Consider the following 25565-nt stretch of genomic DNA (forward strand, 5'->3'; position numbering starts at 1 on the left):
TTCAAATGTAATTTATTCCTGTGATCAAAGTTGAATTTTCTGCTTCATTACTCCAGGGTTCAGTATCACATTATCCTTCAGAAATCATTTTAATGTGCTGATTTGCTGCTCAAGATTTCTTTTTTGTATTATTATCAAAGCAGTTGAGCTGGTTAATATTTTTGTGGAAACCATGATACATTTTTCAGAATTGTTTGATTCATAGAAAGTTGAAAAGAACAGCATTAATTTAAAATAGAAATCTTTTGTAACATTATAAACGTCGTTCCTTTCGGTTATGATCAATTTAATGTGTCCTTGAAGTATAAAAGTATTAATTTCTTTAAAAAAAAAAAAAACGTCAAAGTAAAATTTATTATTTTATTTAATGTTTATTTGACAGGGACAAATGCATAGAACATTGCTTTATAAAGAATACAAAGCAGATGCCATGCATACAGGTTTATAGCCATGACTAAAAGAAAAAATGAAGTATTTTAACTTGGCCAGTTAAAGCTTGTTGAGTAATTTCTACTTAGTAGAAGTTTATTTTGCAATACTCTGTTTGAAGTACATCTTACTCAAACAATACATTAGTGAATTAAGTCATGCTTTTAAAGTGTATGCTTTAGTAGAACATCTAAGTAAATAAGATATTGTGTTGATAACATATCTATGTGTCAGAAAACAGCAAGTTAAGAAAGCTAACAACAAAAGCAATGATAAAAGTGTGTAAACACAGCTGGAAAACCTTATTAATTATTCATACCCCAGTGCATGATGGGAACAACAGGATCAGAAAGCTGAGTCGTTTTTACAGAATTTTTTTATGGTGATTAAAAAACGCTTTAATTTCTACAAGCTTAAATTGAGTACTTATATAAAATTTATTTTGTTTTTTAAATTCTTGCCTGAACTAACTTATTCAGAGCCACATAATCTATTGGAGTTCCCTGTATAATTATAATAACTGGGTCATTTCCATTGTTTTCCTGATTAAATTGATTTATATGTGTTAAAAAAGAATTTAAACTATAATTGTAAATATAGAATTATACTTTTAAATGAATCACGTTTTTGCATATGAATGTCACATGAATATCACAGGGGCAAGCAGAAATCTGTTATTCCCAAGAAAAAAAATGTGAAGGATGAATATGTGGAGAAATAGGCCCATTGTCCCTCACACAATATTAGACAGACACACTGTACATCTAGTACACAGCGCTACTTGTGTGCACCTAATAGCTAGGAAAGTTTTACATAGTGCAACTCAATGACAAATTGAAGCGAATTGTTTTAATTCTTTGTGTGGGTTGTGTGAATTGTAAGCAGTCTCTCAGGAAATGCAGTTCTGAGTTTGTTTTGCTTGCACTCGAGACACTAAACTAGTCTCAGTCTCTCTCTAAGAACTCATTAACCTCTCTTCAGACTGTGAGCTGAAGAACAGAACAGCAGGGAGCTTGTGTGAGGTCTACGTCACTGATAATAAGCCATCCAGTGTGTGTGTGTGTGTGTGTGTGTGTGGGACATATACTCAGGGCTCGTGACTTGGACTCAAGTCAGTGCCAGTTTGCAAGACCTGTGACTCAACATAGCCAATATTAGAATACTTGTGACTCGACTTTGACATTATGGTAGTTACTTGTGACTTGACTCATTCTGGAGAAGTCACGTATTGATAGCGTGAGCTTAGATTCACGCTGATGTTCAGTTCCGGATCGGCGTGTCCGTCTGTCACTGTATGGTGTCCTGGAACAAAATGATCTAGTATAGTAATAACAAAAAACAGGAAGCCAATATCACAATATAACAGATATTTGTTGAGCAGTCAAAAAATAGTCTCTAGAATCAAGAGTGATTTTAGAGGTTCCTAATTTTGTTTCAGACTCTCCTACATTAGCTTTACATGCATCCAAGAAAAAAAAAACAAGAAAAAAAAACACATTAATGTTCCAATAATATATATTGCACATCGCTTCATTTCTCAAAGAGTCTGAAAACCGTTAGTGTGAAGTCTGCTCTGATTGGTCAGATGGCCCAGTCTGTTGTGATTGGTCGACCGCTTACATTGTGTGTCAGAAACAAAATGTTGCTTCTCAGCTCGATACACTGTGATTACAACAGTATCGATGGCGTCGGTCTCACCGTATTAATTGAACAACAACTACAGTGTCTGAGGGTCACAGTAGACGCTGTTCACAGGCAGCCAATGAACACCATAGACTGGCATTATGCAAATGAGTTACATTGTTACGTAGGTTTGTAACAGGAAGTGAGACTGGAATTACTGACAACTCGTTTCGGCAGATCAGAATCAATTATTTGAGGAGACAATAACTTTATTTGTACACTTTGTTTTTAAAAGTTTACAATTTAAAACCACTTCATTTGTAATATGTCAGATGAAATGTGTGTATAAATCACAGTAACATTCATTATATCTATATACATCTGATTTAATATCTCATTGTGACAAATTTGACTGAAATGGCCAGAAAATGTGTGTGTGCATGATGTAACTGTAAATTGAGAACGTAATTAAGGTTGGGTTTAATTAGACGGTTGTTATGGGAGTCCAAAGCTCACAGGACAGTTATGGCATAACTTTAATTACCTGTTGTTAATTCTGAAGGCCGAAGCCCATTGAAACACAGACGCACACGCCTCTCCACATTGTGTGAACAGCGTGTTGGATAGCGACAGATGGATCACTTCAGCGAGCGTGCGCTCTCACACTGCGTCGTTCTGTGAATGCCTCTTCTACTGTAGCTTTGTTCTCACTGTAGAATACTGGAGAAATATTGAGACAGACTCTTCAGGATGAGAACAAAGAGCGCACACACAATTCAGCGATGTTTCTGTGTGACTGCGTGCTCTCCTCTCTCTTTCTCTCTGTCTGTTATTCTGTTCCTCGGCGTGTTTCTTCTGATAAGAGTCTGTAAAAGGCTTACGGTCCTTAAAACCTTTTAAAAGAGATTGTCACACTGTCTTTGTTCTCCAGTGAAGATCCTCCCTGCTCTGTCTTAGACATTTGATATGTGTTTGTTTTGTCTGTGTATTCCAGAGCGCTAATGCACACCGTGATTGGCTGTGATGAGATCAGCGAGCAGTCTGGATTGGTGGAGGTAGTTTTGGAGTTTGTTGTTGTTGAGAATGGCATAATTCAACTCTTGATGATGCAACAATTCAGCATGTTTACGACATTTTGCGCTGTAATGCATCCACATGTGCGTATGAGATTGAAAGATTAACATTCCATTGTTATTCTGATATATTCCACTGTACAGTATATTGAAACTTTTTATAATATTAGGTTAATTGTTGTATTTATTCTGAGATCTTTTTTTGCTAGCTTTTATATGTATATATTTATATATATGGTGCATTAATAAGTTTTTAACGTTTTTTTAAAGTTCCTTATCCAGTAATCAAAAACAGCTTGTAAAGACATGAATATTACGTAGTTAACCCTGTTGAAATAATTTAACTCTTTTTAAAAGTATATTTTTTACATTGCTGTTAGGTATTTTCTCTGCAGGAATACAAAATGTCACATTTCTCCAGCCAATGCCACACTTCTCAAGTCAAACATTTCTCAAAAAGAGAAAAGTGTGTGCGTGCATGCGTGCGTGTGTGTGTGGCCAAAATACAGGGAAAACTTTTTGCCATCTAGATTAATCCTTATTAAAGTTACAAAAGGTATTCAGCCAAGAACAGTGAGTGATTTTTCTTTGTCTTTTGTTTGATTAAAATTAAAACTGAATAGGCTGCTGTCACTTTAAGAGCTAATGCACGGATCCAATATACTGATACACATGCGTTTTCTTTCTCAACTGTTTACGTTCACTTAAGACATAACTGACTGTGTTCACGAGGATACATGTCAAGACGGGCATTTTGACATAATTTTCTTTGAATATGTCTATTCAAGCGCAAGAAGACGTGAAAGAGAAGTCAATTCAGTATCCGTGCGCTGTCTGAGATGCGGATTTCTCACACAAAACTTCCCGCACAGCACGTGAGAAAACAACTTGAGTTCCCCTTCGTGTCTTCTTGCTCTTTCCTGACGATGCGGCACTGGCCTGTCATCTGTCCCGAGCCTCGTTCATGTTCTCACAACATTACATTGTTAGAATTCATAAAAATGTTACCGACCAACTGGCGATTGACACGTTTCATATCAACACCGATTTTTACTCACATTTGGCACTTGGCGAGTGATAATTTTAGGCCCTGTGCGTGTGTGTGTGTGTGTGTGTGTGTGTGTGTGTGTGTGTGTGTGTGCACGCACGCATTATTAATCGATTTGACAGGACTATATGTATTGTTCATAATTAACACATAAAATATTGTTGCACTTTTTTTGGATCATGGTCATAGTGAGTGAACTACACCTGTGGTTACTCTGCTAGGATACCTGTAAACTTGAGGAGAACTGACTGTAGAAATCATGTTGGGACCAGTTAGTTAAAAGTCATCTGAAAAAGTTAGATCGGAGAAAAGCTCTAGTATCATTTGTTTGATATTGTGTATCCATACACTTGCTGGGGCTTTGACAGTATCTGTTTGTGTTTTCTGTGATTTGTGTGTCGGTCTGCTGTAGATCACAGCCTTAAAGGAGCAACAGTCCCTGTGTCCACGAGTAGCCGTATGTTTTGGTTTGTGTGTGTGTTTCTGCAGGGTACCTTTAAGTCAGGGCCAGGCTTCTGTTGCCATGGTGAACATGGAATCCAAAAAGCTTAGCTCTCCCTACAGCTCAGGCCCATTACGACATCTCATTGGCTGATTGTCCTGCATTGGATTGTGATGCGGGCTGTCAGCTGGCCAATAGGGCACAGGCTGAGCGAGGGCTGTTGCTAGGGGGAGTTGCTTGGAAAAGAGTCAGCTGGGTTTTTCTCTCTCTCGCTCTTGCTCTCCCATTGCACTCATTGACTCCATCTCCCCCTCCCATTTCCTCCTTCCTGTCTCTCTCTCTCTCTCTCTCTTTTTTTGCACTTCTACACGTGCTAGGGGAGCACATGTTAAAAAATTCACTAAATATTTAATGTTGCTCTTTGGTGTGTGGAGCTCTGATGCTGCGTATAAGTGTGTGTGTGTGTGTGTGATGTGCAGAATTGTTTTGGCTTGGTATTTGTATGTGTCTCTGTAAACGTGCATGCTTTTGTTTTGGTTTTCATTGGGATATATAATGGTATAGCCATATTCTCTGTGTGTGTGTGTGTGTGTGTGTGTGTGTGTGTGTGTGTGTGTGTGTGTGTGTGTGTGTGTGTGTGTGTGTGTGTGTGTGTGCACAATCATAGAGCTATTCACAGAGTATCACATAGACAAAGTTCCCCTCAGTCACCCCCTTTATGCTCTTAACCCCAAACCAGTGCCCCCCTCCCCCACACACCCCCCTCCCCCACACACCCCCCTCCAAAACACAAGCACACACATATGTACTTAGCTATCCAAAAGGGGACTTCCTTTTGACCTATATTGTTCTTAAGTAAAAAATACTCTTAACCCCAATGATTGACATGATTGTAAGGTCAATACCGACATAATTAGTCTCTTTACTTACCTTTTTTTTTTTTTTTTTCATTTTGAAGACTTCCCCTTTTTTTTCTCCAGATGTGAACTTTTGATTGCGTCCAATATTCTGTATTTAGTGCAGTGAGTCCCTAACCCAATGGGGAATCATTGGACTGAGCAGGCAAGGCAGGACAAGGCTTAGCAGGGCTAGACACGCAGGTAACAGGAAAGGACAGGTGGGGCAAATAAACCAATAATCTGAAAACAAGAAGGGTGGGGTTAAGATAATAGACAGAAGAGCACATGGCACTTAGACTGTCAGTCCAAATCTGATTTTTAGTGCATATCCAATTGAAACCCGATCTGATTTAGCTAATGTGAACGGCCAGAAATCACATTTAAAAATCCGTTTCGATCTCCATTCATATGTAGTTTGAAATCCGATTCGAATTGCATTTCTGGAAATCTGTTTCAGTCTGACCGCTCTGATCGGATTTCACATGGTTTATGTCACGCACATGTAAAACGTCATTATAGGAAACATGCCGAAAGTCGCTGCAGAATCATGCTGTGTTGTTGCAAAGTGCCGGACGAGCAATGACAATATAACGGTTTTGAATGCTATGGTAGTACAAATTTATGTGTCTTTATTTTTTAATTGTTTTCATTTTCATTTAAAGGTGAATTTCTGCACCTCTAGTGTCACCAAACAGATGTGCAATATTGATGTTATTGTGTTGGGCTGGTCACGATGATCAAAGATGCTCAAAGTCCCAAATGGGACCCTAATGGATAAGATTGTTTTTTTGGTCTTTTTGCCTTTATTGGACAGAAAACAATAGGACAGGAGAAAGGAGGAACATCAGGAAAGCTGGGAACTTGAAACTTGGGTTTCCCAAAGCAATTTTGGACCACTGTCCAGAAGGCTATGTCTCTGACAGGATAAAGCATTATAACACTCCTCAGCTGAACTAAAACTATATTAGATAGATCAGACCACAGCAACTGGAGAACTGTACCATCATAGTGTTTCTAATTGCTCACATTTTCCCAAGAAGCCTTCGCTAATAGTTCTTTAGCTATGCTAGCCGCTCTCTCTAATGGGAGCTTCATCATTGGAATCAATTTCTGCTAATGTAAGATTCCAGTTTCTCTATTGCACTACATACACACACACACACACACACATTACCATAGTCTTCTGATCCATTTGAAAACAGTGACACTAGGAGTGTTAAAGCTTGAAGTGGAGAGTGTGTTGATGAGAGACTGTAGATTAGATCAAAGCGCTCAACTCCACCCAACACCACATCTCTCTCTCTCTCTCTCTCTCTCTCTCTCTCTCTCTCTCTCTCTCTCTCTCTCTCTCTCTCTCTCTCTCTCTCTCTCTCTCTCTCTCTCTCTCCTGGCACAAGCCCAGCTCTAATACATGTATCTTAATACTGAGTGTGCCTTCCTCTTTTTCTTGTTTTCTAGTTATTATAAGCAGCGTGAACACCTACTGTTCGAGCGGTGGAGTCTGAGGGAGATCGATCATTATTCTGGTTCTTATGGTTAGTTGCATGAAGTGCTGCAGGCAGATTGTGGAGGTTATGGACTGAATGTATGCATTACTGTACTGTGGGTCAGTGAGTTCTTCTGTAACACTGATGCAGATCAGGTTACAACACAGCTCAGCACTTTTCTCAAACACACACACAGAGCTCCTGGACTTTTGCAGAGGATACATCTTAATGAAGTCGGATACATCTTTAAAAACAAAATGGCACAAATTGTAACACTCAATACAGCAGCTTTAGAAATAGAAATCCCACCTTTCGGCTTATAGAACCAAACACATTTTTTATAGAGGGTTGAATTGAATACAATCTTAGGATTTTTCTCCATTGAGGTAAATAGGAGCACATATATGCCTTTAAACAGCTTGTTACTAAGATGACTGACAAGTGAACTTAAAGCAACTGTGTGGTTGTGATCTCTTATTGCTTGCCATTTATTGGTAAAAACATTGAGTTTCTTTCATAAAAGCTTTCATAAAATGTCATATATAATATGTTTGGAAACCCACATAAAAAAAACCTCATGCACAGACATCCTCTGCAACATACAAGGATAAAAATATCCAGTGCTGTGAAATATCGCTTGCTTTGGTCAAAGTTGGTCAATCACATTCAGACTTGAGTCTCTACTAACATTTAGAGCACACTTCATCATTGTCATCAGGAGATCTGTAAAACAATCTCACGTCTTCATTTGTCGGTATTCAGTTTCTCCATTCCTCAGTGGTTCTCCACCGGAAGAACATCCTCCCTCTCTCTCTCTCTCTCTCTCTCTCTCTCTCTCTCTCTCTCTCTCTCTCTCTCTCTCTCTCTCTCTCTCTCTTCTCTCTCTCTCTCTCTCCTCTCTCTCTCTCTCTCTCTCTCTCTCTCTCTCTCTCCTCTCTCTCTCTCTCTCTCTCTCTCTCTCTCTCCCTCTCTCTCTCTCTCTCTCTCTCTCTCTCTCTCTCTCTCTCTCTCTCTCTCTCTCTCTCTCGCTGCTCCTCCTCCTCCCAGACTCACTCTCTGCTCTGGAAAGAAAAATGAGATGGCAGGAGAGAGACGGAGAGAATGCGACAGGAAGAGGAAGGGTAGAGAGAGACGAGGTCCACAGGTGAGATAGGATGGCAATTATCAATTGTGCAAGTGAAGGATGTGCAGGTGTGTGTGTGTGTGCGTGTGTGTCAGTGCATGTGGATGAAGTGACAGTTTAAGAGAATAATTCTCTTTCAATTCTCACTTTAACTACAGTTTGATTGAAAGACAGCATGTGCAGTTGTCATTCATTGACAGCACTCAAGAGTAGTACTCTGACATACATCTGGATAGACGGACGGATAGATAGATAGATAAATTGATAAATTGATGGATGGATAGATAGACAGACAGACAGACACACACACAGACAAATAGATGATAGACGGACGGAGAGACAAGACAGACGGATAGATAGATTGATAGATTGATGGATAGACGGATGGAGAGACAGACAGACGGATAGATAGATTGATGGATAGACAGACAGACAGAGATGATGGATGGATGGATAGGAAAAAAACACTGAGTTGTTTTTCTGGAGCTCATGCTGGACTTTATTTAATTCATTGTGTCATTGTTACAAACTCCAGAACAGTGCCAGAGTGTAATCTGATCTCAGTGTGTTTCTCTGTGAGTGCCGGTGCACTGACGGCTGTGGCAGGACATTATCTGACTTCTTTGCTCACCTTATTACGTCTCACAGAGCGAGAGAGAGATGAAAGGAGTGAAAGTGAGCGTCTAAAGCCGGAAAGGGGAAAGATGGAATGGAGAAGAGTGTGTGTGTGTGTGTGTGTGTGTGTGTGTGTGTGTGTGTGTGTGTGTGTGTGTGTGTGTGTGTGTGTGTGTGTGTGTGTGTGATGAAGGACGGGGTCCCTGCAGATGACGGCAGATTGACTGGAGGCTTGTGAATTACAGAAGACAGGCTACGTGTGTAACGCTTCTTTCATCTGTCTGCTCTCACATTCCCTTCTTTTCTCAGGTGACTGATTTCCCCCCACCACCACCCCCAACTCATTTTTTCCCCATAAAACTGTCTGAGATTCATTCTGCCTCTCTTTGTCTGTCTCTTTGTTCAACAGTAGCTGGAGAGAATGTTCTGCCTCCATCTTTCCCGTTTGTATGACACATTCTGCATCAGTGTGTGTGAAAGGCAGATATTCTTCCAGGTTAGTTGTTGAGGACTCTCTCTCTCTCTCTCTCTCTCTCTCTCTCTCTCTCTCTCTCTCTCTCTCTCTCTCTCTCTCTCTCTCTCTCTCTCTCTCTCTCTCTCTCTCTCTCTCTCTCTCTCTCTCTCTCTCTCTCTCTCTCTCTCTCTCTCTCTCTCTCTCTCTCTCTCTCTCTCTCTCTCTCTCTCTCTCTCTCTCTCTCTCTCTCTCTCATATCCGAGTCCTGGAGTTCAGAGTTGTTGTATTTGTCTCTCTGCTGCTGTTCGATCAGTGATATGTGACACACAGACTGCAGCTTTAGAACAGCCACAACACTTTCAGTTGTGGGTCTAATCCCAGTGGAAAATGTTATTGCTCAGTGTTTGCTCTTTACTTGCTCAGTAGATTTAGTTGTTGGTGGTGTTTTCATTGGGTGATGTTAGTTCACTCATTCTGCCTTCATTTACTCACCCTCTTGTCATGTGATTCGTAAATGATCACAATATGGCAAGTTTGAATGTACAGATTGAATCTGCTGATCAAAGGTTGTCAACTTTTATTGATGTTTTTCCTAAAGTTCAACAGGACTAAAAAAATATCATGGATGCACCCAGTTTGTAACGTTGGTTAGATCTCTTCTGAAAATCTGTGGATGACGCATGTGACAATCCTGGGGTGTCTCAATTCACCCTCTATTAAATCCCGTTGCTTTATAGGAGAAACTTTTGAGATATTTCCTCACAAATGGGATGGATTACGGATTTTAAAAAGATGTTTTGGTTCCTTCACCCCTCTGTTTGACATGCAAGAGTTTTAAACTAGGGGTGTGTGTGTGTGTGTGTGTGTGTGTGTGTGTGTGTGTGTGTGTGTGTGTGTGTGTGTGTGTGTGTGTGTGTGTGTGTGTGTGTGTGTGTGTGAGACTGTGTGCGTGCGCGTGTGCGTGCGTGCGTGCGTGCGTGTGTGTGTGTGTGTGTGTGTGTGTTTTTGGTGTTGGAACACCTGCCAGCTGTTTCCAGGTGAGTGAGTGAGTGGAGTATATTTATACGAGTGTTTATGTGTGTGTGTGGTTTAGTGTCAGCGTACTGCGTCTGTCTGCTAGTCCCAGCGGAGGAAGAGAGGATTGTGTGTGTGGTTTAAAGAGCGAGAGACACTCAGTGGGTAAAATATACAATGTGCATCATGAAAGCACTTTCTGTTCCTTCCTTTCAAACTGTCACCAGATTACTTCACTCTCACATGTAAACACAGAAGTATCTCTGTGTGTGTGTGTGTGTGTGTGTGTGTGTGTGTGTGTGTGTGTGTGTGTGTGTGTGTGTCTGTTTCGTTTGTGATATTATGCTGTAGCTGCTGACCCTTATAGAGGTCTCATACACTCCCACACACTTACCTGGAATACTGTAACCATTAATCTCACACACACACGCACTCGCTGCCTGGAACCTGTTCGAGTCTTTTGTAACTGTTTTTATCTAGGAATGTGTTAACCTTCCCACCTTCTCATGTGGAGCCCCTTCTCTCTGCATTTCGTCTGTGTGTGTGGGTGTTGCGCCTGTGTGTTTTTGTGCGCAAATGTGCACGGTGTGTTTGGCCAGCAGATATAGAGACTCATATAGAAGTATAAACCCTAGAATTATACAATCAGACACTTTTCTCTTTCTACCCATTGTGGTGTTTACATTTGCTGTGTGTGTTTGGATGGTTCTAGCTGGGTTCATTTATATTGGTAATCTCTTAGGGCATTTTTACTCACCAGAAAGCTATCCAATCATGAAAATACTAGTGTAAATGCTATCCAACAAAATATCTTACACAGTTCCGTTATAATCAATGAAGCTGACTGCACAACGAATCTCTTATTACACATAACTGTTTGTTATAATGAGAGTGTTTGTGAGCGTGCAGAATCCACTCAGTGCTAACTTCACCTCAGATTGGAAAATCAACAGATATGTTTGTGATTGGCTCAATGCTGCACAACTATGCAGAACTATGTCTACAGTAATGATTTATATTCAGAGCTGATTGATTGTAGGCTTCTGCTATTCGTCCTTGCATATTTATGTCATGTTCATAAACTGAGGAAACAAAAGTTTGGCTACTATAGCGGCAGATATGTGATTTACTTCAGTGCCAGGGCATCTTCCCAATTTTATGTTTCAACCCTAGATATCGATAGAGAGCCTGGTTGTTAATTTGTTACTACATTTGAATTTGAACTTACTAAAGTATGTTGTATATAGTATGAATGTGGGTAGTATGAGAGAAATTCAGACGTACTACATCCGCCATATTGTTACTGTCACGTGACCTACCAGCATCAGTTGCCACTTATCCTCTCCCGTGGCCTCATGGGATAGTAAAGTGTCAGCGAATGCGCAGTAGTAGGTCATACGAGTACTTTTCACATTCTGTTTTTCAGATACTATGAATTCAGACATACTAGCGTACTGTTTTTCACATACTATATAGTAGGTAAGTATGCGATTTCAGACGCAGCTCTATTGTCGCTTGCGTTGTTTAGCTTCTTACCATCGTGATGTCATTAAAAATAACTTCATTAACTGCACACAGGGCTACAGGGGTCACATGGGAGGAGTTTGCTTTGTCAGAGACTCTTAAGGGGTCATGAGGGATTTGGGGGTACGGATGAGGGGACGCCCCATGAGGTATAGAGCATCTTGAAAAGGCAGTTGTAGGAGAGAGTGAAGTGTTTGTCAGGAAGTGGAATCATTGTTAGTTTGCTTCTGCAGTCGCAAATTTATTCTTGTAGGCTGTAGGGAACACGATAAAAAGCATGCATGCACATTTCACGTGCACTTTTGAGTTCAAATTGCTGAATACACTGCACAAAGCACACACACACACGTCTACATCTCTTGTTTCTCTTCTTTTAACGCACTCATGGCTCTCATTTTTACTGATAGCATGCAGGTGTGCCATCAATTACACACTTTCCTTCCATCTCACGCACACGCCCCACCGTCTCGCTCTCTCTCTCCCTGTCTGCCTCTCTCTCTGTCCCCTGTGTTGTTGGTGTCTGGGGGTAAAGGCCCTATTAGTGCCTCTGTCTGGAGCCTGGAGAAACTCTACACCCGACAGAGACGGAGAGACAGAGCAGGAGGAAAGGGGGGAAATGGGGTAACTTGATCTCTTTGGTTTGTCTGTTCAATACAGAGGTCACTTGCCCAGGCACAAAGCATTAATCCTTGCACACACACGCACACACAGACTCATAAACACTCATTTGTCCTAAAAACCCAGAGCAGTAACATGCAATGCGATGATGTAATTCCCAGCAACAGTACATGGACACTATTGGCACTGCCATCATGAAAATGGTGCCTATGGAAATATGGGCGGTTTCTGTCAAAGGAAAAAATGGCTACTGGCTGTTATACCCTCCGGCACACAGATATTGTGGTGGAGAGAGAGAGAAATGGTGGGAGAGGCAGACAAACAGTGTTTCAATTGAAATCAAGGAATCTGTCTTCAGGCACTGAACTGAATCTGTCCACTTATAGTTTTGAGCTTTTGACTTCTGCTTATAGGTCAAAAATGACACACTGTCCATTATTATTAATTGCATTCTAAGTAGTATTTTGGACTTTTTGACACTTTTGCTAGAGCATCTTGGCTTAAAGGGGTAGTTCACTCAAAAATGAAACAAGTTCATCTTAAGAACACAAATGAAGATCTTTTTGATGAAATCCGAGAGGTTTCTGTCCCTCCATTGACCGCTACACAACTGACACTTTGAAACTTTAAAAAGTTCATAAAGAGATTGTAATTTAGGCTTTTATTTACATATAAACATTCAGCAACTCACACATCAGTTGTGGTAAACGGAAGCTCAAGTATGTTTGCTTGCCGTGAAAGAACCAAAAAGGTCCGTTCTCGCTTGTCAAGCAAGTTCGTTTTTTTTTTTTTTTTTTTTTTTTCCATTTATCTGCCCTTTCTAGGTAATGATAACTCTTCGTTAATGAAAAAGTATTAGTTAGTGATACCATGTGTTTCGGACATTTACCAAAGCAAATGTATGATTTTTTTATTTTTTTTATTATTATTATTATTATTATTATTATTTTTACATATGCTATGGTAATTGTTCCTGATAAAGCATGGTGCTGGAAAGGTCATGGGTTGGATTCCCAGGCAATGTGTAGCGTCTGCCAAATGAGTAAATGTATTCTTTGAAATGTTTTGGAGCACCATGTAAATGTCATGGTGCATGTGGTTATCATTCAGTGCCATGGTTTTATTATCTCTGACTGTACCATGCACCGCCACAGTGCTTTTCATTGGAGAGCACAGTTACAATCAGAAGGCCACTTCAGCTTGGGCTTGGACAGTGAGCAGTTGTCTTCAGGATTCATTAATAGCGAGAAGTCTGTGCGAGTGTGTGTTGTTTCTCAGTTTGTGTTTATGTGAAGTGTTCATCATAGTAGGGCTGGGTGATACATTGAATATTCATGATTTATTTATGATAGTTTTGCTGGGGGGAAAAAAAGAGTCGTATTCCCCTGGTCATGTGATCTCTGCATGTCCACAGCCATGAGGTCACACTGGTCCTGTTCCAAATGGAACCCTAAGCCCTGGCACTCTTGTTCCGAGTCCACACTTTTGTGACGTTACGCCGTTTTGTCTGTCAGGGAGAAGTCTGCTGTGGAGCTCGCTTTAGTGTGGGCTCGTCAAACGTGTGCATCGAGGGCACTTATTGCACACTTAAGGCTAACATATTCATACTAAAAGCTAAGAAAATACATAAATATCAAGATTGTTCAAAATATTGAATATCATCAATGGCTGAAAAATATCAAGATACATTTTCTTAACTCTATTACCCAGTCGATCCGCATGCTATTGTATTGTGGCAGTGCTGCAGGGCACAAGCGTGTCTGCCTAGCGTGGCCTGGTGATCCCCGATTTAGCCGGGGGTTTTCCTGCGCGCACGGCCCCTGCGTGTGGCCTGGCCTTGGGCCAGATCTGCTGCCTGCTCTGCCTGTGTCAGAGTCCCTCGTGGTCTGAAAGGACAAAGCTGGTCTCCATCCAGCTCTCTTAACCCCCAAACGCTCGCTCTCACTCTGATATCATTTCACTTTGATGGCCTGCTCTATCTCCGGCTCGCACAACCCTCCGCACGCGCTCGGTTTCGCTCCAACTGCAGCTGTGTGGCAGTGTGTGTGTCTCACGCTGTGTGTGGCCTCACATTAAACTCCTAAGTATTTTGGTTAATGAATTCTTTGCCCTCACTGTATGCCTCACTGTATGCCTCACTGAGTGTGTCTGGGAGCTCAGGGTGGTTCTGGTCATGTGTGGTCTTCCATAGTGTTTCAATTAGGTTCTTCTCACTCAGATGGATCATTACCTATAATGAGTCCAAACCACAGAAACACACATGTATACGCATCTATACAAAAATACGTTTTTATTGAGACCCGTCACAAGAAATGCTCCTTAAAATTCTTCTGTGTTTATATGTATATACGCATCTGTGCCGAACTATTTGAAACATTTCAGCAGTTTACATTCCCTTTTTTTCCACTATTTACAGCGCTGTTCAAAAGTTTGAGGAGATTTTTTTTTTTTTTTAAGAATGTAATATTTTTATTCAGCATGAATGCAGTGAATTTAGGGACTGTAACAACATTCATTATGTTGCAAAAGATCTATTTCAAATAAAGGCTGGTCTTTATATAAACAAACTTTATATTCATCAAAAAATGTATCATGGTTTCTATAAGCAGCTTTCAAATTACTTAAGCGGCAAATCATCATATTAGAGTGATTTCTGAAGGATCATGTGACACTGAAGACTGGAGTAATGATGCTGAAAATACAGCTTTGCCATACAGGAAGTAAAATACTTTTAAAAATATATATTTTGTAATTGTAATAATATTTCAGAATAGTATGCAGCATTGATGAGCAGGACAGACTTATTTCAAAAACATTGAAATATCTTACGACCCCAAACGTTTGAATGGTAGTGTAAATTTAGACTCTTTCTGTCATCAGTATCACTGTTACTGTAATATCAGTGTTTACATGCACAACAAAATTCTCTTAGCTGTCAAAAATCAGCTCATTATAAAAACCTGACAATGCAAGAAAACCTCATTTATGGTATAAGTCGTGTCACACTGAATAAGCAAGCAGAACTGTGGTAAAGGTGTTTACATGCATAGCGAAATCAGGGCAGTAACATGACCTTACACGTCTGAGTGAGGGTGAAGTTTGTGTGTGTGTGTGTGTGTGTGTGTGTGTGTGTGTGTGTGTGTGTGTGTCTGTCTGCGTACTAAACTTTAAGACACCCTGAACCCTCATGACCTCTGCGTCCAGACGTTCTCCCTTCCCCCACGGCAGTGAAACCCCCCATCCGCACTCAACACATCTCCACATAACTACACACACACACACACGACACACAGATTCCTGCAGTCATCCCTCCTCCCTCACTCAACACGTATCTAGAAAACACTCATGCTTTATCTGTGTGTATGAACTTTTATGACCGTGTTTTGAAATAAAGCAGTAAGCCGTACATGACAGTAGTTTTGCCCCAAAAAAAGGAATAGGGTTATTGGTTGTCACAATACCAACATTTCAGTAGTTAATGCAAATTTCACAATATCTGTTTTACTGCAGCAAAAACTAATATGTTGTTAAACACATTCCTTTATGTCAAATCAAATAAACATTGGTATCTTGCATAGGGCTTGATATTGACACAAATTTTACAATTCGATGCAATTTCGATTCGATGGAGTACATGGAAAATATTCTCAACTTATGCTGTAAACTGTAGAGGGAACCCCAGTTGGTACATTACTATAATATTAGAGGTTAATTTGTACATTAAAATTATGTTTTTATAATAATAACTTTTTAATGACATAATCATGTTTCCACTTGTTTTGAAATAAACATTTAAATAGTGGCTGTCATAAAACATGATGGATTTAGTCAAACTTGCATTAAATATTGTAGAACAGTAAAAAATTACAATAAATATGCAATACAGAGCATTTATTTAGCAAAATGCTCCTCTCTAGAGTTATTTTTCTAGCTGACTGTCGAGTTTATGCTCATTGAATGGCTTTTCTGAGGTAAATGCAGCATTATGTGACATTGTTTACAAGCTGTTTTATTGCCTTCTCTCTGTGGTTGAAACACAGATTGCATGAGAGACATGATACAGATTAAGTTGTACTGTATCTTTCAACACCTTGAGATGTTCATCCATGTTTATTTCATGCTGTAACTAGTAGTAAAGCGGAAGAGATGATCCGTTCACCTGTCGCTTCACTTGAACTGCGAGGCTACAGCGATCTGTCACGCCACATTAAAGTCAAGTCAAGTCATCTTCATTTATATAGCGCTTTTAACAATGTAGATTGTTTCAAAGCAGCTTTACAGAGATAAACGTATAATTTAAGGTAACAGATTGTTTTGGCTTTATAGCGGTTCTTTAATAAAGTTATTTTCCAGCTAAAGTTAGTTATGATTGATTCGCTTCCGTCGCAACAATCATTTGTTATTAAATTAGGGGCCGCTAAGACGACACAATTCTCTCTACACAGACTTTAAACGCGAGTCTGTGAGAAACGCTGATGGCGTTCACATGCGCATTAAGAATTGGTTCTATAGTTATGTGCGTTTGAATATATGTACGCAGGTTTGTAATTCCCTACAAACCAAGCCTAAACAAAGTACTGGTGTTTCCTTATAATTTTTGATACAGAATTTTATTTTATTTTATCAATTCGGGGTAGATACGCGAATTGAGTTTCCCGACAACGCTTTGTCTGTAGAGTGGTAAAGGGATCCTCCATAGGGAGAGACTAGTTGGCACTTCAGCACTGCGTTGTCATCGGGTCCAGGCGAAGGTCCTTCATCAGATCTGGATACGGCCTGGATCCGGCAAGCTGCGGGAAAACCTCGGGATAAACAAAGACACTAAAATTAGCGTAGATGCCATTCTTATGATGTAACGAGTACAAAGTGGTATTTATTGTTTAAATTTTGTAATAAGACAGAATTTGAAAGCTGAGACTTTGTTTCATATCAAAAGTAACAAAGCACAGTAACAGAGCTTATTGGGGAGCTACAATGATCCGTTCATTCATCACCTGAAAATGGCTAAAAGATTCTTGGGATTTACGAATCGATATCGGTTCATCAAAATGAGAATCGATTAAAATCGAGAAATCAATATTTTTAACCCAGTCCTAATCTTGTTTTGAAGTATTTTAATTAATATAGTTTAAGTTTTACATCAAGCATAAGTTTTTAAGTAATAATTCAAGTTAATTGATGAATATGTTGAGACCAGTGAGTCGCTTTCTCTCTTTATTCCTCATTCAAGGCAAACCAACTGTTTTAATGCCTTGACAAGACAAGCATTTTGACCATGAAGTGTATTTGACTAATCACACCTGCACCATTCACTACATTATACTCTAAAGTATACTTCTTTACTTTTAGCAAGTGGCATTTCTATAAAGCATGGCGCTGCCAAGGTCATGCATGGGTTTGAATGCATGAACTGTTAAAACGTATACCTTGAATGCAATGTAATGCCAGTCACTTTGGATAAAAGCATCTGCCAAATGCATAAATGTAATCATCATCTTTTTATTTGTTAGATTCACTCTTGAATCCTGGATCTTTTTGCAGAACATCTGAAGGCCAGTCACTTTGGATAAAAGCATCTGCCAAATGCATAAATGTAATCATCATCTTTTTATTTGTTAGATTCACTCTTGAATCCTGGATCTTTTTGCAGAACATCTGAAGCACGTGAAATCTTTGTGTGAAAATGTGAACGTGCTCTTGGAAAATGCTGCATGGACTTAAGTGTTAAAGTGAGTCATGATGTAATGCTATTGTAATGAATCCGTCCTACTGGATATTAATAAAGTTTTCCCTATTTGTGTTCCACAGAAGAAAGAGAAACATTCGGGTTTGGAACGACATGAGGGTAAGTAAATTTCATTCAATTTCATTTTTGGATGAACTGTCTGTTTCAGTGGGGTTTGCACACTGTTTGAGTGACTGAAATCAAATGACACAAAGGAAATTTGAAGGTTACGGTAAAAGCCAAAGAAAGAGAAACATCCAAAACTTCAGAGCCTGTGTGTCTCTCACACACTCTCTCGCTGGAGTCAGACAGGAGCGGGATGGGACGGGACAGGGGTGGAGATTAGACAGGCCGACGCCCCCTCAGCCAAAGATGCCCACAGTGGGAGGGACACATAAGTCTCTGTCTAATAAGTGTGCTGAGACAGACACCACAGTGTTTTTCAGTAGCTTGATGGATGTGGTCTGAAGTGACTCAGTCTCTGGTCAGTGTTTTTGTGGTTGTGTCTCTCTTCCGCTCTATTTTTACACTTTTGGCAGGCCTTTGAACCCAAAAGGTGACTCACTCTTTTTCTATGGTCCTGTGTGTGTGCAGTGAAGACAGAAGCGAGGGAGTTGAACACACATTTGTAAACAGTAGCCATGAATATGCATCCGTGCACACAAAAACTCCCTGAATCCGTAAGGAAAGTCAGCGAGACTCACGTGCCGAGGCAAACACAGACCAGCTGCATGTGCTTTGTGTTTGTGTGTTTGACCCGTTTTTCCCTTCCTCTCTCTCTTTCCCTGTCCCTCATTCTCTTTGGACTTGTTGCCTTTCCTTTCCAAACTTCCAGCAACTATCAAAGCACTGACTGAACATCCCAACACACACACACACACACACAGAGATTGCACATTCAGAGCATTTCACATACTAACTCTTTTGTATGTGAGCTAAGAGAATCCAGATGCACGTGCCTTTTCACCTCCCTCTCTCTCTCTCTCTCTCTCTCTCTCTCTCTCTCTCTGTGTGTGTGTGTGTGTGTGTGTGTGTGTGTGTGTGTGTGTGTGTGGCTGACTCAGCTAATAGTGAGCGCTTAATAGGGTCTGTAGATCAGATCCGACAGCAGTTTATTAGATCTGTGGGATTTCTGGGCTCACATTCAGGCCTTGTTTTCAGGAGCAAGACTGAACGCTAAACAGTGTTTACCGTGTCATGGACCTCTCATAGATCAAAATATGCCATTATTTATTATTGTAATGTTTATTAACCAACCTACTGAAATCCTCTGTTTAAAGCTGGTATTCTTCTAGAGTGAGCTAATCAAAATTCAGTGCTAACTAAGCATAGGTGTAAAAAGGGTTCAAAACACTGACATGCATTAACATCATCTGATACAGTAAATTACCGTATATAGTCATGAAATCAGACACCGTCCTGTTTGAATACCTTGACCATTGGTCACATTGTAGTAGTAAGAGATAAACGGCAATGTGTCTCCGTTTACCACTTGTGACCGGATTGCATAAGACGGATGTTAATACCAGGTGTAAACAGGGCCAAGGTCACACACACATACTGTACAAGCAATAAATGTGTGTGTAAATCTGTCAGTCTATTAATTGTCACGTACACATAGTGCATGGGAAAGACAGGGAGAGGTACTCATGACAAATTGTTAAATGTGAAAGCATATTAATTGCATCTTTTTTTGCATGTTTATGTGTGTGTCTGTGTTTGTGTACTACTTTACCATAGTTTAGAGACAAATTTGTACCCAGAAAAGCTGACAAAATCTCCCAAAACCTCCTTTAGGGGTGTCCTCATTTGTAAAAATAATAATAATAATAATACATTTGATATTTTCTGAAAATGTAAAAATGCAGGATGTTTTCTGTGAGAGTTGTTTAGGCTTAGGGGATCAATATATATAGTGTAAAAATCATTATGTATGTAGAACGTCCCCATAAAACATGAAAACCTGACGCATGTTTATTTTATTGTGTATTTAAAGAACACACTCACACCTGTTTGCATGTGAACTTTAAGTATTTACACCTTTTACATTCTCATAACTCTCACACACACAAACACACATTCTCCATCCTACACACACTTTTCATCTAACTCTGCAAGCTGTGGCTCAGCAGGGCCAGAGGGTAAAGGTGAAAGATCAGATGGGAGAGTTGACCACATAAAAAGCCATGCTACTGCAGGGTCGAAAAGGTCACCTTCATAAAGGTCAAAGTTCATCCTGCCATGTCATGCTTCAGCATGTGTCCTGAACAGGTGTCCTAGCAACCGAACTGAAGTGTTTGCTGAGTAAACACGCATCCGGGTGCACGAGCTCGAGCTCAACCACACACACACACACACTCTTTGATGTTCGGGATCCCGGTTGGTCAAGATGTGGTGGAAATATGGAGCAGATTTTTAAAGGACTTTTTTTTTTCTCTCTCTCTTCCTGTTTTTCCATCTCTGTGAGGTCAGAATAAATCTGCGTCTCTGATCTTTGCCATAGCAAAACAAGGATCCGTGGGGACGGAGGCACATATGTGCTTGAACGCTTGCTCTTTTTATCTGATCTGAGCAGTGTCGTACAAAGATGAACACCCTCACAGATGATTTATTCAGTTGAGCCTGCACATTTATCTTAGATCTGGTTTGTGCATTACTAATGGCAATATTAATTTCCACCCTGTTTCGGTTGCTTTATTATTCAGGTTGCTAGCTATAAACATATGCATACATGCATTGCATTATAATTTGCACATTTTGCACTGCAGTGACGTTTGAAATCAAGCTTGAGTCTTAACGTGATCATTAGGTGGGTGTTTAAGCAGGGGTCTCAAACTACCAGCCCACAAGTGTTGGTTTATCCAGAAATTCAACCCGCAAATTCATTTATTTTCTTTGGTTGGACTTTTATTGTAATCCTGTAACTCTCAGGATTGTCAAACATTAGTGTAATATGTGATAATATAAATATAATTATTTAACTGGTCCCTAATGGAGAACTCCACGTGGCTAGCTTGGTCCACATGGGTAACTTGAGTTTGAGACCCCTGGGTTAAACTCTGTGAAAGTCTGGTTTGAAGTTTCCCTACATGCTGTGTGCTTGTGCATGCGTTTGTGTTTGCACATCTGGTTAAGTAGGTGTGTAAATGCCTTGTGCAAAACGTGTGTGGATCTGTGAGTTGTCGTCATGGCTTCTGCTGGTCTGCTGAAGTTCCTGCTGATGTTTATTCCTCAGCCTGTTTATTTATCTTACGCCACGTGAACTAGACAGTGAATGTGATCATGTTAGTGTGTGTGTATACAAGCTATATGATTCCTCTTGCTGCTTATAGTTTGTGTTCATGCCTGTGTTACCAGCATTACTAAAAATATCCCTTAAACCCGCTCACCTCCTCCTGCACCTCCTGCTGGATAACCCCCACCCCACCCCCACCCCGCTCCGCTGTGGATCGCTCCACCCTGTCATGAAATGCACGCTACTAACTCCCTGCAAGCCAAAAGAGGGATATTCCCAAATCAGCCTGTTTTGCTCTCCAATGTGCAAATGAGGTGAATTTTTTTTTCTTCATATTTTCCACATAGCAAAAGTTTTCCTTTGCAACACTTGCTAATATATGCATGTATGCGTTTCTGTGTGCAACCGTAGCACATACTTTGGTGTGCATGCAAAGTCGTCTCCCAGAATGTGTTTTGATAAACTGCTGGGTTGATTCAACCCAACTTTGGGTCAAATATGGACAATCACAGCCGTTGGGTTACATTTTTAAATGACATTTTTAACCCAACGTTTGGGTTTGTCCATATTTGACCCAAAATTGGGTTAAAACAACCCAGCATTTTTTTAGAGTGTATAAGGTATATTTCCATGCATGTGATTCTTTTTCGCCGTGTGCGAGTGTGTGTTTGGCCAGCTGTGTGGAGGCACATTCTTCAAGCTCCAGGCGGAGGGGATGGGGGGGGTTGGAAAACAGAGCAGGCAAATTCCAAATTCCAAATTCCTATTCTCCCTCTAAACATGTCCGGGGCTAAACTGCAAACCCAACCAAACTCACGTGGCTCTCTGTTTTTCTGTTCTATCCATCTGTTTCTCTTATGAACAAAAGTGAGTTGACTTTGAGTTTTGACTTAAGAAATAGCAGATTTGGTTCTTCTCTGCATTGTTTTAATACTATAATCTTGGGATTTTTCGTACTATGATGTCATAATAACATGATGCCAGCCCCGCCCCCTTTTTACTCCCACTAGTCTAAACAGGAAGCACTTTGGCTCCTGTTTTTCAGTTACAAATAAACTGTATGTTTCTTGTACTCTTTCTTTCTTTTCAATCCTGTTTCTTCTCTAACACAGATTGGGGAAATGTAATGTTTCTCAGATTCAGTCTAAAGAACCGAAGAGTTTAATTTAACCCTTTTACACCTGGTACGAACATCAGTCTTGGGTACTACCACTCATAAATGAACAGCAGTAAATACAGGTACATTATTGTTCAAAAGATTGAGTTTGGTAAGGGTTTTTTAGTGATTATGAATTTATTATTACTCCTGTGATCAAAGCTGAATTTTCAGCATCATTACCCCAGTCTTCAGTGTCACATTAATCATTATATCAGAAATCATTATATGCTGATTTGCTGCTCAAGAAGCATTTTGTCGCTGTCGGGCAGAAAGCTTGTATCTCCACAAGTGCTAATTTTTTTTCAGGAAATGGAAAAAACACTGTGTTCTTTTTAATAATTAAACACTGCGTTGTCAAAGTTGATATTGTGACTTTGATCAGACACAAATTTGACACAAATCAAGCCTAAATGGAGTTTTTGACCGGAAGATTTGACATCTGTGTTTTGTCCATCATTAGTACGGCTGCATCTGAGGCAGCAAGTTTTCATCAACTTATATGTTATAAAGTGTATTGTAGCTATGTGTGTGCTCAGTTTTTTCTGTCATTTGGCCAAAATCTCATGTTATTAAAGATGAAATGCTTCGCACAGCCTATTTAAGACAGTATTGGCTATGACTCAACGACAAATACAGACTAAGACACTTTTCTCCACTGCTCAAATACATAAAACATTAGCCATTATTTAGTGTTTCTTGAGTGTAAAGAAAGTGATGTACTTATTCAAAGAACCAGTTATTTATTTACCATTGCATTGCAAACAAGCAGAGACGCTCGCGTTCACCATAGAGGTGGGCGGAGCTATGAGGTTTGACTGACAGTTTGATTATCCAAGAGAGTTACAATGTATAGCTACATGCTCTTTTTTAATACTGTTCATTGGTTAGATATTTGCAAAACCCAGACAGATGTAAATGGCCAATAGTAATGATTTATGAAAAAAAAGACGAAATATGGAGATGCAAGGTTTCCGTCTGACTTTTTGAACTGTAGTTTAAAAAGAGATTTTATCACACACACCACATTTGGAGATAGTTAAACAGCTTTCAAAGAAAGCAATTATTTGATCTAAAAAATCACTGAACATGCAGTGACAAACTGACGTAGTAAGTTATGTGCATAATCAAAGACGATCTCCTCGATAAAATATGATCACTAATGATCACAGGAGATGCATGCCAGCAGTCTGTCTCAATTGGCCATTTGTGAACTGATCCACCCGACATAGATGTTAATGTCAGATGTAAACAGATGTATTTTTGTAGTTATGTGTAAATGGTGCGCTCACATCCTATCAGTGTTGAAGGTGTGTGTATGTTCATCAGGGCTGGCTGACTGTGGCAAACTAGCACATTGAATAGCACTTAACCTTCACCTCACATTCACAGTAGGAATGTGTGTGTCACTCTGTGTCTGTGTGCATTTTGCTGGCACGCATTAATAGATTATTGATGCAGTCTTGTGATGGTTGACAGTCAGATGGAGGTGGAAATGGACCTATAATTTCATGCTGATGCCAGTCAGACAACACAAATACTAATTTATATCCTGAGAGAAAACGATTTCTCATGGAGAGAGAAAATTAGACAAAAGCAAGAATGGATAGGAGGAAGTGATAATAGAGTTTTCTTCATAACACCCTTCTCATACCATCTCTCTCTCTCTCTCTCTCTCTCTCTCTCTCTCTCTCTCTCTCTCTCTCTCTCTCTCTCTCTCTCTCTCTCTCTCTCTCTCTCTCTCTCTCTCTCCTAGTCCTCATTTTGAACAGATGGGTTGAGGTATCAGTTTTTAATGAAAAAGGGAGTGTGAGAGTCACGTGACCGTCTCTCACACACATACTGGCATTTCAGATTTTTGTAGAGCTCATATAGTCACCTAGTTTGGAATAAGATAGGTGGTTACATTTTCTCCAAAGGAATTATTATTTTTGTATTATTGAATATTGTAATAATTGCGTTAACTTTTGTCTTTCAGAGCAAGCACATAATACTGAGATTCTACGTGCAGATGTATTAGTTCCGACAAAATCTGACTTGAAGGATTTCAGTCAAACTAAAGTGTTACATAACATTTTAAAAAGGCAAATTATTGCCTTAGTCTGACTGAAATCTATCTATCTAAAGTTTGGTGTTGTTAATTTTTTTTTAAATCATTTTTAAAAAGAAACCTTTGGCTCACCGAGGCAAAAAAAAACTGCTGATTAATATTTTGGGGAATCGTATGTTTTTTTTAAAAAATCTGTATTCTAAGATTGAAAATGTATTTATTGGCACATATATATTATCTACATTACTATTAAAATAATAATATATTTTTGTTAAACCAAACTTTTATTTTGAGGGGTTGTCATGAAGACCTTTGAGTTTCTGTGTGTATATGATATGATGATAGTTAAATTTATCATATGAAATGGTGAAGTGCTGGTGAAGTGACTCAGAGCAGCTCTGGAGATAAAATTCATGTGTTCATGTCCTCATGTAGTGTGACGGCAGACACTGAAAACACTTTGGGCACTATCTTACACCCGGCGCAAAGCAGCGCCAGGTGCGACGCAAGTGTTTTTTGCTAGTTTCAGCCCGACGCGGTTATCATTTTCACGTCCTGCGCCACGTTGTTTAAATAGTAAATGCATTTGCGTGCATGGGCATGCTAGTCTGAAAACGAGGTGTGCTCTGGCGCATTGTTGGCACGTTGCTATTTTGAGGAACTGTTGTAGACTGCGCCATTGACAAACTGAAACCTGATCTAAAGTCAATGGCGCAATATTTTTTTTGGTTATTTAATGAGCGCGTTAGTAATGTGCGCCTATAGGCGGGTCCGCAGTGCTTGTACACTCTGCTTATTAAACACACAGGGACGCACAGCAGCACACAAACATGCCAAATATTTAAAATAAAAGGATTACAATGTAAAAGATTATTATTGTGTACATGAAGATATGGTGGAATCCGGCTTGTCCCGTAGATGGTCTGCTTGCGCACTTTAACCTCGCGCACGAGCAGATCAGTTTGCGCTCTGGAGACGCGTTCGGTCTTTCCACTATCAAATTCCGTCATGTAAATAGTGAATCTGCCATGGCGCGAGTGCAACTAGCAT

At 39.9% G+C, this 25565-nt stretch overlaps 1 protein-coding gene across 6 annotated transcripts in view; it reads left to right on the top strand.

The window, feature by feature from the left end:
* The window catches only part of kdm6ba (lysine (K)-specific demethylase 6B, a), a 93187-nt gene that overhangs the window by 13633 nt on the left and 53989 nt on the right, over nt 1–25565 (top strand). For 4 of the 6 annotated variants that reach the window (XR_014029222.1, XM_081353086.1, XM_081353091.1 and 1 more), the window contains exon 3: nt 18158–18194. The gene's annotated coding sequence lies outside the window, so the exon portion shown is untranslated. Of the gene's footprint in view, nt 1–17968; nt 18079–18157; nt 18195–25565 lie in introns of all 6 variants that reach the window. The other 2 variants (XM_081353088.1, XM_081353089.1) reach the window with 2 other exon arrangements.

Source organism: Scardinius erythrophthalmus, assembly GCF_964197995.2.
Source record: "Scardinius erythrophthalmus genome assembly, chromosome: 2".
NCBI lineage: Eukaryota > Metazoa > Chordata > Actinopteri > Cypriniformes > Leuciscidae > Scardinius > Scardinius erythrophthalmus.